The 9,610-nt window shown below is 57.7% G+C and overlaps 1 protein-coding gene across 2 annotated transcripts in view; it reads left to right on the forward strand.

The window, feature by feature from the left end:
* The window catches only part of MRPS23 (mitochondrial ribosomal protein S23), a 144,728-nt gene that overhangs the window by 94,314 nt on the left and 40,804 nt on the right, over positions 1-9,610 (forward strand). The window lies entirely within an intron of this gene.

The raw sequence follows: 9,610 nt of genomic DNA on the forward strand, positions 1-9,610 counted from the left end.
GTACCTGTCCACTGTACTATCTGTATGGCCCCCATTTTATTATTTTTATAATGAATGAACATGAATAAACATTAAAAAGATGTAGAAGGGCTTACAGGGAAACATTTTGCTGGTCTCTCTCTTTCGACCCAGTTCTCCCCAGAGGAAATGTCCAGGGTTTCTGTGAGCCCTTCAGGGCATACTCGGCCCTTCCACACAGCTCAGGCCCCAAGGGGTACAGTGCAGGGTCTGTGCTCGCCCGCCCACCTCCGCCTTGCCTTGCCTTACTCCCCTGAGCATTAGGTGTTAGCCCTATAAACGCACAGAGATGTTTCACAGTTGTAGTGTGTGTGTGTGTGTGTGTGTGTGTGTGTAAACCGATAACATACTCTGATATGTTGGTTTCGGTGCTGGGGTTTGAACCCAGAGCCTCTCCCGTGTGAAGAATGTCATCCACCCCTGAGCCACACCCCTGACCAGCCTACCTCAGGCCGCCATCCTTCTATTAGTGGACAGCTAGAGTGTGCCTAATCCTTTGCTGTTATGTTATGGGAAGGAAGAGAGGGTGCCCCCTTGGGGAAGGTGTGCAAACATGGGTATAGCTACGCTCCATAGAGGTACAGTTTCTGGAGGAGTGGGGCGGGTGCCAAGTACCCGTTCCTGTAGGGGAAGAGAGGGCAGGAGCTGGGCCCTCTCTTCCTAGGACCTTGCTCTGTTCACCATGAGTCCCGCTTACTGGTCTTCACTTCCTCGGCCTGATTGTCGGGGCATGTTCAGAATACTACAAACTCATGCTCTTGTCCCTGACTTTCTGTGGGTCCCAGGAGCCCCGAGGTATTTCCTGTTGCTGTCCAGATCTCAAGACTCTGCCTCCGGTACAAGGACCCAAAGGAGAGTGCCCGAGAGGGCTGTGACTGGCCCCTTTTCCCCAAACAGCTGGACCTGAGCCAGCGTCAGGGCTGCTGGAGGCCCTTCAGTCGCCAGTGTCCCTTCTTTCCTGTCTGGGCCATTTGGTCCCCTGTCTGCGCATGTTCCTGCTGGTCCAGCAGAGCTCCTGGAGCTGGTGGGACAGGGGAGCAGCACCCCCATAACCCTCTGAGGTTTGAGCTTCCCAGGCCCCCTCAGCTAAGTCTTTTATTTATTTATTTATTTATTTATTTGGTGGAAGGCGTACTCAGCTATGCTCAGCGCTTACTCCTGACTCTGAGATCTGGACTCACTCCTGCTGGGCTTTGGGGAACCCTCTGGTTGTACCGGGGCTAGAGCCCAGGCCTGCCAGATGCAGGGCAAGCACCTCCCCTGCTGTACTGTCTCTCTAGCCCCTTTGCTTTTGTTTGGGGGCCCTACTCAGCAGTGCTTGGCCTTACGCCTGGCTCTGTGCTCAGGGATCACTCTTGGCAAGGCTTGAGGCTAGAACCTGGGCCACCTGTATGTGAGACAGCTACCCGCTGAGTCTTGGCTGAGCTCCTGTGTTTGTTGGTGCAGTGCTGATTGTTGTGGAAACAGACGGACGGATGCTGGGGCAGATGAGGTCCAGGGAATGGTTGCCGGGGCAACCATGACGCAGGAAGGGTGTTAGGGGCCAGGGAGGTGTGACAAGGGTCTTGGAAGTCCTGTGATATGGTTCTGTCTTTCCTTCCCTCCCTCGCTCTGCCTCTTGCTGTGTGCTCTGAGCTCCTGTCCGGCCAGAGAGCAGAGGGAGGGATCGGGTGGTGAAATGGACCAAGGGAGTTAAAGTCAGCACCCTTTTCAGTGCGGCCCCTCAGCTGTGTGACCATGAACCAAATCACTCATCTTCTCCCTCTCCCTAGAGAGACCAGAGACTGTGGCGTGGAGGCAGGCACAGACCGGGGTCTGTCGTCTGAGCATCAGGCAGAGGGTGGGCCTGGCCTAATGATCGTGAACCTCCCCGGGTGAGCAGGCCTGAGCACTTTCCTCCTGAACTGGCTTCGTGGTGGTGCCTTTTCTGCTTGGAGTTTGGGCCCAGGAGCAGCGATGGGCCGCAGAGTCCTGAGCCTGAGGCTCGGGCGGCTGCCAGAGAGGAGGGGCCCTGTGCCCTCCAGGTGCTGGAGAGCACTAGTGACTGGGCACAGGCTCTCTGAAATGCAGGAGGTTCAGGTTCTGTCCTCCGCACACATGGTCCCCTGAGTACCGGAAGTGACCCCCAAGCACAGAGCCCGGTATAGTCCCTGAGCATCACCTGGTTTGACCCTAAAAACAAACAGAACAAAACAAAAGGCCAGAGCAGTAGTACAGCAGGTAAGGCATTTCCCTTACAGGTGGCTGACCTGGGTTCAATCCCTGGCACCCCATATGGGTCCCCCAAACCCCGCCAGGAGTGACCTGAGTCAAAAGTAAGAGCCAAAAGTGAGCCCTGAATACCACCAGGTATGGTCAGTAGCAAGAACTGACTTTTCATATTTTTCTTGTCTCTCCTTTTATGTGTGTGTGTGTGTGTGTGTGTGTCCCCTCAGCTGTGTGACCATGAACCAAACCATACACACACACACACACACACATATATAATCTTTAGTGTTGGGGATCAATTCCTATGTGTGGCATGTCCCCTGCTGACCAGTTACGTCCCCTGATTGGGGTCGGGTGGTGCCAAAGAGAAAGGACACCCCTAGATCAGTCTGACGGCCAGGGAGGTCAGTGGCCAGCCCGCATCACAGAACAGGGCCCCACAGAGCCCAGTGGGTCTGCCCCTGCGTTCCTCCTCCAGTTCCTCTCCTTCTTTGCCCCAGCACCCTGACCAAGGGGCCTCTCTGCCCTCGCTGGCTGCCCGCAGTGGGTAGAGGAGCCTCTGCAGAGGGCCCGACGTGGGGTGGGGGAGGGAGACGAGTTGTTTCCATGAAGCTGTTTCCGCGCCTCGGGCAGGAGATCAGCATTTAAAGGTCACTGGGCTTTTGAAGCCACAGCGAGGACATGAATAGCTGGGGAAGAAAACACGGGCTGCGCGGGCGCGGGAGGACAAGGCGCCTCTGTCAGGCGTCCCGGCACACCCACGCGGACACGCCGTCCCGGGAATCCGTCTCCTGTCCTTTCTCTTCATGCCCCCCTGTTTTTTGGGGCGGGGCCTCCCTAGCTGCCAAGCCAAGGCCCTTCGCGTCCTCCGAGGTGACAATTGGACAAGGGTGCAGCTGTCCCGGCCGGGCGGCCTTTCCATGAATGCTGCCGTCACCCACTTGAGGCCTCACTGGCCTTCTCCACGGTGACACAGTGTCCCAGGAGTCACAGGATCCACTGCAACCCGCTGCCCAGACCCAACAGGGACGGGCGGGCACACAGGTTGCATCTCGCTAGCCAGTCCTGATCGCTTCGCGGCCACATGCCCAGGTGGCCGTGAGGGCTCCATGAGGCCCAAAGGCGTAGTCCTGCCTGCCAAAGACCAGGGAGAGAAGCTGGGCCCCGTGTGCCTGGAATTTCCCACTCCAGGAATGTGTTGCTTTGAAACCGCTGCAAGTCCCAGAGTCTGAGAAGCCCGGGGCAGTTGGGCACTTCCTCTGCCTCTTAGTTCATCCAAGGGTGGGTGTGGGGCACATTCCTGGGCTGTGGGAGAGCAGCGGCTGTTTGTCATTTTCCTGGGAGAGGCCAGGCCATGGCCTGGGCCCGGGGACGCCACCTAGTGGTGTGATGTGGTGGTGCCCCCGGGTGGGGCTGGATCTTCCTTCAGCTGGGAGGAACAGCTCGTCCCCCAGGAAGCTTAGGACTTGCATAATCAGATGATCCCAAGGTCCTGGCTGTCCCTCATCCCTCGTCCCTCGGGGATTTTCAGGCGTGTACAGAGACAGAGCTGGCCCTCTGGGGGCAGGCAGGAAATCGATGACTTCTCCAGAGACCTCCTGTTCTCATGTCCACCTGTCAGGTTTGGGCCTGGGTCCTGCTGGGGCCTCCCTGACCAGAGGAAGGACACGTCACTGGAGAGGGTTAGCTCCTGTCACCTGGGACTGATGCTGGCTAGGAAAGGGAATCTGCCTGCCATCAGCCTGTCATGCCCGGGAGGGGGCCTGAGCAGACCACAGAAGGCCCAGGAACATCGAGCCTGTCATGGACTGCCTGCCTTGTGCTCAGCCCCTGCTACCAAGAGCCCCAGAGAAATAAGAGCTCTGTTGGGAAGACTAAAGAGGCTGTCGAGGGGCCAGAACAAAAGTACAGCGGGCAGGGCACTTGCCTGGCATGCAACAGACCCGGTTTGATCCCCGACAGCCCACCAGGATTTAGAGCCAGGTGTGAGTCCTGAGGACTGGGGCTGGATAGAGAGTACAGGGAGTGGGGATTGTCTTGCACTTGGCTGACCCAGTTTCAATCCCCAGCACCCCATACGACCCCTCGGACCCTGCCAGGAGTAACCCCTGACACAGAGTCAGAAATAAGCCCTGAAGGCAAACTGGTGTGCTCCCCCGCAAATAAAGTAATAAAGAGATTCTAGAGGAAAATAGAAAGCTTGCCCCTGGTGTGAGCTCAGGAAGACATCTACTGTGCTCACACCTCTTTCCTTGCCTTGGTCAAGCGTTCACCAAGATGGGGCTGGAGTGATAGCACAGCGGGCAGGGCATTTGCCTTGCACATGGCCCACTGGGGTTCGATTCCCAGCATCCCTTATGATCCCCTGAGCACCGCCAGGAGTAATTCCTGAGTGCATGAGCCAGGAGTAACCCCTGTGCAACGCTGGGTGTGACCAAAACAGTAATTAATAAATAAAGAAAAGAATCCACCAAGAACTAGACATTAGGAGCCCCGTGCGCCATTTTGGGCGGCCCTTGGCTAACTCAGGGAATAAAGCAAAGTGGTACCTCAGAATGCTGATGTTCTGGAGGGAAAGCTGGTCGGTGGCGCTTCATAGGAAACGCTCCACAGCTGGTTCCATCAAGGAAACAGTGAGGCAAAGGGCTACAGTAGGTGGTCTCTAATCAGGAACTGCTTGTTTGGGAACAGAAGAGGGGGTGGTGAGGGGGGGCAGAGGATGCCGTGTAGGAATTTGGGAGAATGAAGCGGGTGGTGGGAAGAGTTCGAAGACCTCTGGGTGGGAACAGGCATGGCTTGGTTGTGGACTAGTCAGGATTAAGGGAAACCAGAGGGAGTGAGGAAAGGGACAGAGGATGGGGGCGGGGGGGAGTGAGGGAAGCAGCCGGGGTGGGGGGGAGACACACGTGCCTGAGGTTTGACCAAGAAATCAGAGAGGTGTCATAAGTAGGACCAAGGGGGACTCTGGGTTGTGATTTGTGGGCTTGGGAAACCACTGAGAGTTTGGGACAGAGCAATGACTTGACCACCATGGAGATTGGCAAGTAGGGAGACAGTGGAGTAGGGGACGGGGCAGGGTGGGGACAGTGGAGAGGGCCAAGAGTGCCCAGCACTGGAATCATCTGGAAGCTAGGGAAGGCTGTGGGGGGGGGGGGGTGGAAGGGGAACATACGCCAGGACGACAACCAGCTTATGGCCTAAGCCACATGGAATTGCCGTTAACAGAGAAGGGCCGAGGAGGTGCGGGATGGGGAGGGTGGGGTCTCCACATCAGGCCACAGGGAGGCAGCAGGCCTGGCTGTTAGCACCGAGTTCAGCGGCACAGGGCCAGGAGACCTCAGGGCGAGAGGACTGCGTGCAGTCTGTGTAGAGAGGGCAGCTAAGGCCACGGCAGCAGATAAGATCTCTGGGGGAGTGAGTGGGGCCAGAAGGAGGGCCAGGGCATGTGCCAGGCACCACCCGTCTCAGTGGGTGGCTTACAGTGCTCAGACACCTGCTTAAATTCTCCCCTAACACCCTTTCCAGAAGGCATTACCTTTTTTTTTCTTTCTTTCTCTCTCTCTCTCTTTCTCTTTGGTTTTGGGCCACGCCTAGTGATGCTGGGGTTATTCCTGGCTCTGCACTTAGGAGTTACTCCTGGCGGTGCTCAGGGGACCATATAGGATGCCAGGGATCAAACTAGGTCTGCTGTATGCCGGACAAGCACCCACCCGCTGTACTATCTCTCCTGCCCGCCCCCCCATACCCTATTGTCCTTTTTTTTTTTCCTTCCCTAAGCGAGGTTCAGGAAATTGAAAGGATTGCTAAGTTCCACAGCCTGGCTAGGGGATGTGAGGCCTCAGGCTGCCCCTGTGCTCTTGCTTCTGCTCCAGCCCTTCTGGGCCCTGCTGCACACTGGCTGGGATGACCTTGGGCAAGGTCAGGAGAACAACGGGGCACCCAGCCCAGAGTGACTCAGGCTTTGGCTGTAATTTGCACTTGGAGCTGAGGCTGGCAGTGTGCCATCCTCTCCTGACTGGGGTTCCTTTCCAGCCAGGGAGGTGGGAAGCTTGACTCCCTGGGACCTGGGAAGGACAGGTGTGGGGTGTCTGCCCACCAACCCCCAGATGCCCAGAACCTTGGAATTGGCCACCAAGATGGCCCCCGAGCTCCACTGCTCAATGTCCACTTCCTCTTGCCGAAGTTAAGGGTTAGTGCCCTGATTCCTTGCCAGGACCCAGCAGCTGGGGTTCAGAGAGACTGAGTGGTTTCCCTAAGGTCACAGAGCTAGCACTGGGGCCCAGCCAACAGACAGGATCCCCCGCCCGACGCCGTCCAGTACCGTCTGGGTCACCTCGCCTCTGCTGAATTGTCGGCCAGGCTCGGCCGGTCTCCCGAGCCCACGGCACAGAGGACTGCATTTCTGAGGCCCCTTGGCTCCGAGCCCTGCCAGCCTGACTTGGCAGTCTTGGGTGTTAGGGAGCAGGGTTTCTCCTTCTGGCCTCTCTAGGCCCCAGCTGTGTGGCTTTGCACAAGTTGCCTGACTTCTCTGAACTGGTTTCCACAGCTCCACAACAGAGATGATTGCATCTGCCTCTGCCGTTGTCATGAAGATTAAATGTGAAAGTCCCTGGCACAGGCTCAAAAACCCAGGCTGCACCTTCCCATCTTTCATGTGCTTTCAGAGTTGCAAACGAACAGTCCTGGGGGCAACTACCTTGAGCCCCCAGGAGGGTCCTGCCCTGGCTCGCACTGTGCCAGGCAGACATCAGCCACTGACTGTGCCCCGGAGCGTGCCAATGTCAGCCACTGTGCCCTTGAGCTTATCTCCAGATTGGATCGGGGTGCTGGTGGGCGCACTGGGAAGGGGGCCCTTTGCACTGCTTGCTAATTAGAGGGACCTGTGAGACCCTGCCAGGGCCTGTGCAGATGTTTCTGTGCATGGAACCGTTTTCTGCCTTTCCCCTGACTGCTTTGTGGCCACTCCATCCTCATCCCCGATCTGCCTTTGGACAGAACAGCCTGTGTCCATGGGCCTGTGTCCATGAGCCCGTGCCCCCCAGTGGCTCCCTGCATCAGGGACTGGCTGGCTGAGAGCGGCCCCTGTTTGCACGTGGTCCTGGCGCACACCCAGACTACAAGGCTTTGCACCTGGGGGAAGTGGACGCCCACACCGGCCAGGCCCCCCCTCCCAGAGCTGGGGCACTGGGACCTTCTCCCAGACCGCTGAGGGAATTCCAGCGGCTGACATCCAGATGCTGGGGCTAGAGGCCCGAGAATGTCCCCCGACTCTTTGCCAGCCTTCTGGGGGCAGTGGCAACGGCCAACATGGGCTGACCACTGTCCCTGCCACAGCTGAGCAGCTCCTGTTTCACTCGTGGCTGAGCTCCCGGTGCAGGAATGGGCGCGGCCCCCACTGAGAGGGCAGGGGAGAACCCGGCACTTAGCCTAAACAGGCTGAGAATATGGGAGGCGGAGGGTGGGGAGATAGCACTCGGAGAGGCCCCGGGGCCCCAGGGGGCAGTCGGGGGGCTGTTAATGGGGGATATGTGGCCTCCCTCATCACCTTCCGCCGTCCTCTGTCAGAGACGGATTCAGAAAAGCTCCTAAGAGGACAGTTAGGGCTGCATCTTCTCCACTCTGTCCCTGGGGTGACGTGGGGAGGTGACTGCTTGTTTGCAGAGGGTTCTCAGCATAAGGCACTGACCCCTGTGTGTGACCACTGCCAAGGACATCCGTGGGCACCGGCTCCTGAGACTTTCCCCGCCCCCAGCTCCTTGGGAGAGGCCCAAGGGCCGGTCTCCAGAACTCAGAATGATGGCAGCTGCCGAAGGCCTCAGGGGGCATCTTCCACCTTCCGATGGGAAAGTGGGACTGGGGGACGTCTAAAGCCAGCTGTGGGAGGCCACGTCATGCTTGGCCCTCTGCCCGTGTTCATTCTCATAACAGCATTCTTGGCCCGATCATTTGAGGTCACCCCTCTGTGTCTTCCTTGCGAAATGGTTCTGGCCTCTGAGCTGTGACTGGCTCATCGGGAGGAAGGATGGGGTGGGGGTGGGGGGGGTGGCGGGTAATCAGTCACACTTCAGCCAGTCAACAGAATACCGCACGGGCATAGAAACCGCCAGAGGAGACCTCTGTGCTCTGACGTGGCACGAAAGGGAAGTTGAGGGATGGTCTGATCGCGTGTCATTGAGGCAGTCTGCACATGTGTGCATCTCGTGTCCCATCTGATCGGAGAGACACCGGAGTACTAGCAGGTTTTTCTCGGGTCTCGGGAGAGGGTTCTTCTGTGACACAGTGACCAGGGACACCTATGGCTGTGGCCTGCTGTTGCCTGGCTTTGCGCACAGCCCACCTCCCTGGGGACTAGGCAGACACCCACACGCCATGGCCGAGCCTTGCAGTCTCTGTATTCTTCTGAGGAGGCGTAGGTCTGAAGGGGGGTTGAGTTGCATGCAACCTGGTGGCCCTGAGGGACAGGTGAGGTCATCTCAAGGAAGAAAGAATCAGAGGTGCCAGTAGGTCTTTTGCCCATGGGTGAGGAGGCCTCTCCACTGTACCTCTCCCCCCACCCCCCCCCACACACACACATCTCTCTCCCTTGCATCATCAGTATTTCCAAAGGCCTCTACCAGTGCTGGGCAGGGGATAGGGGCCCACCCCCAACATTACTCAGCTGGTGATGTGGGCCTATTGGTTTCCGTGTGTGGGCATGGCAGTTGGGAGGGGCTCAGACTGCTTAAACCAGGGTTGCTGGGGGTGCTAGGGCCCCACCTGACTGTGCTGGGGGCTGGGCTTGCAGTGCAGGAATAACACTGGGGCCTCAGCCACATGGGCCCTGTACTCCAAAGGCTCTTAAGCTCACTCCCTGGCCTGCATCATCTATTACTTGGGATCCCAGGGCGAGGAAGCACATCACTTGGATAAGCTCCCACCCATGAACTGATCCAGCTGTTCTGATGATGGCCTCAAGCCCTAGAACAGGGGAGGGAGATTTGCACCTCGTTCCTCAAACTTGATATCCTTGAGTGAAACGGCCCTTTACAATAAAGCTGCCACTTTCTCTCAGCTCTAGAGTTCCTTAAATTCGGTACTAACTATGAACAAGTTGGAACTTGATGTTTCCACTTCTGCTCGCAGTGGACACGCCCACGTATCCACTCGCGGTGGGGGCTCTCCATCAGCCACAGCGTGCTGGACCCGTTTCCTGCCTGACACATTCAGTGGAGCGTTGCACAAACTTTATGCCAGGGTGCTGTGACCCTGAGGCGGAAGATGGGGTGAGCAGATAGATGCCCACTCCTAGGGGGCCAGACCTCACTTAGCACCCCAGAGACTCCTGGAAAGGGATTTTGTGGAGGGGACCCCCAATTCTGGGTTCACACGAGGGCACCTCAACTTC

Source organism: Sorex fumeus, unplaced genomic scaffold (genome assembly GCF_029834395.1).
Source record: "Sorex fumeus unplaced genomic scaffold, SorFum_2.1 ptg000063l, whole genome shotgun sequence".
Classification (NCBI taxonomy): domain Eukaryota; kingdom Metazoa; phylum Chordata; class Mammalia; order Eulipotyphla; family Soricidae; genus Sorex; species Sorex fumeus.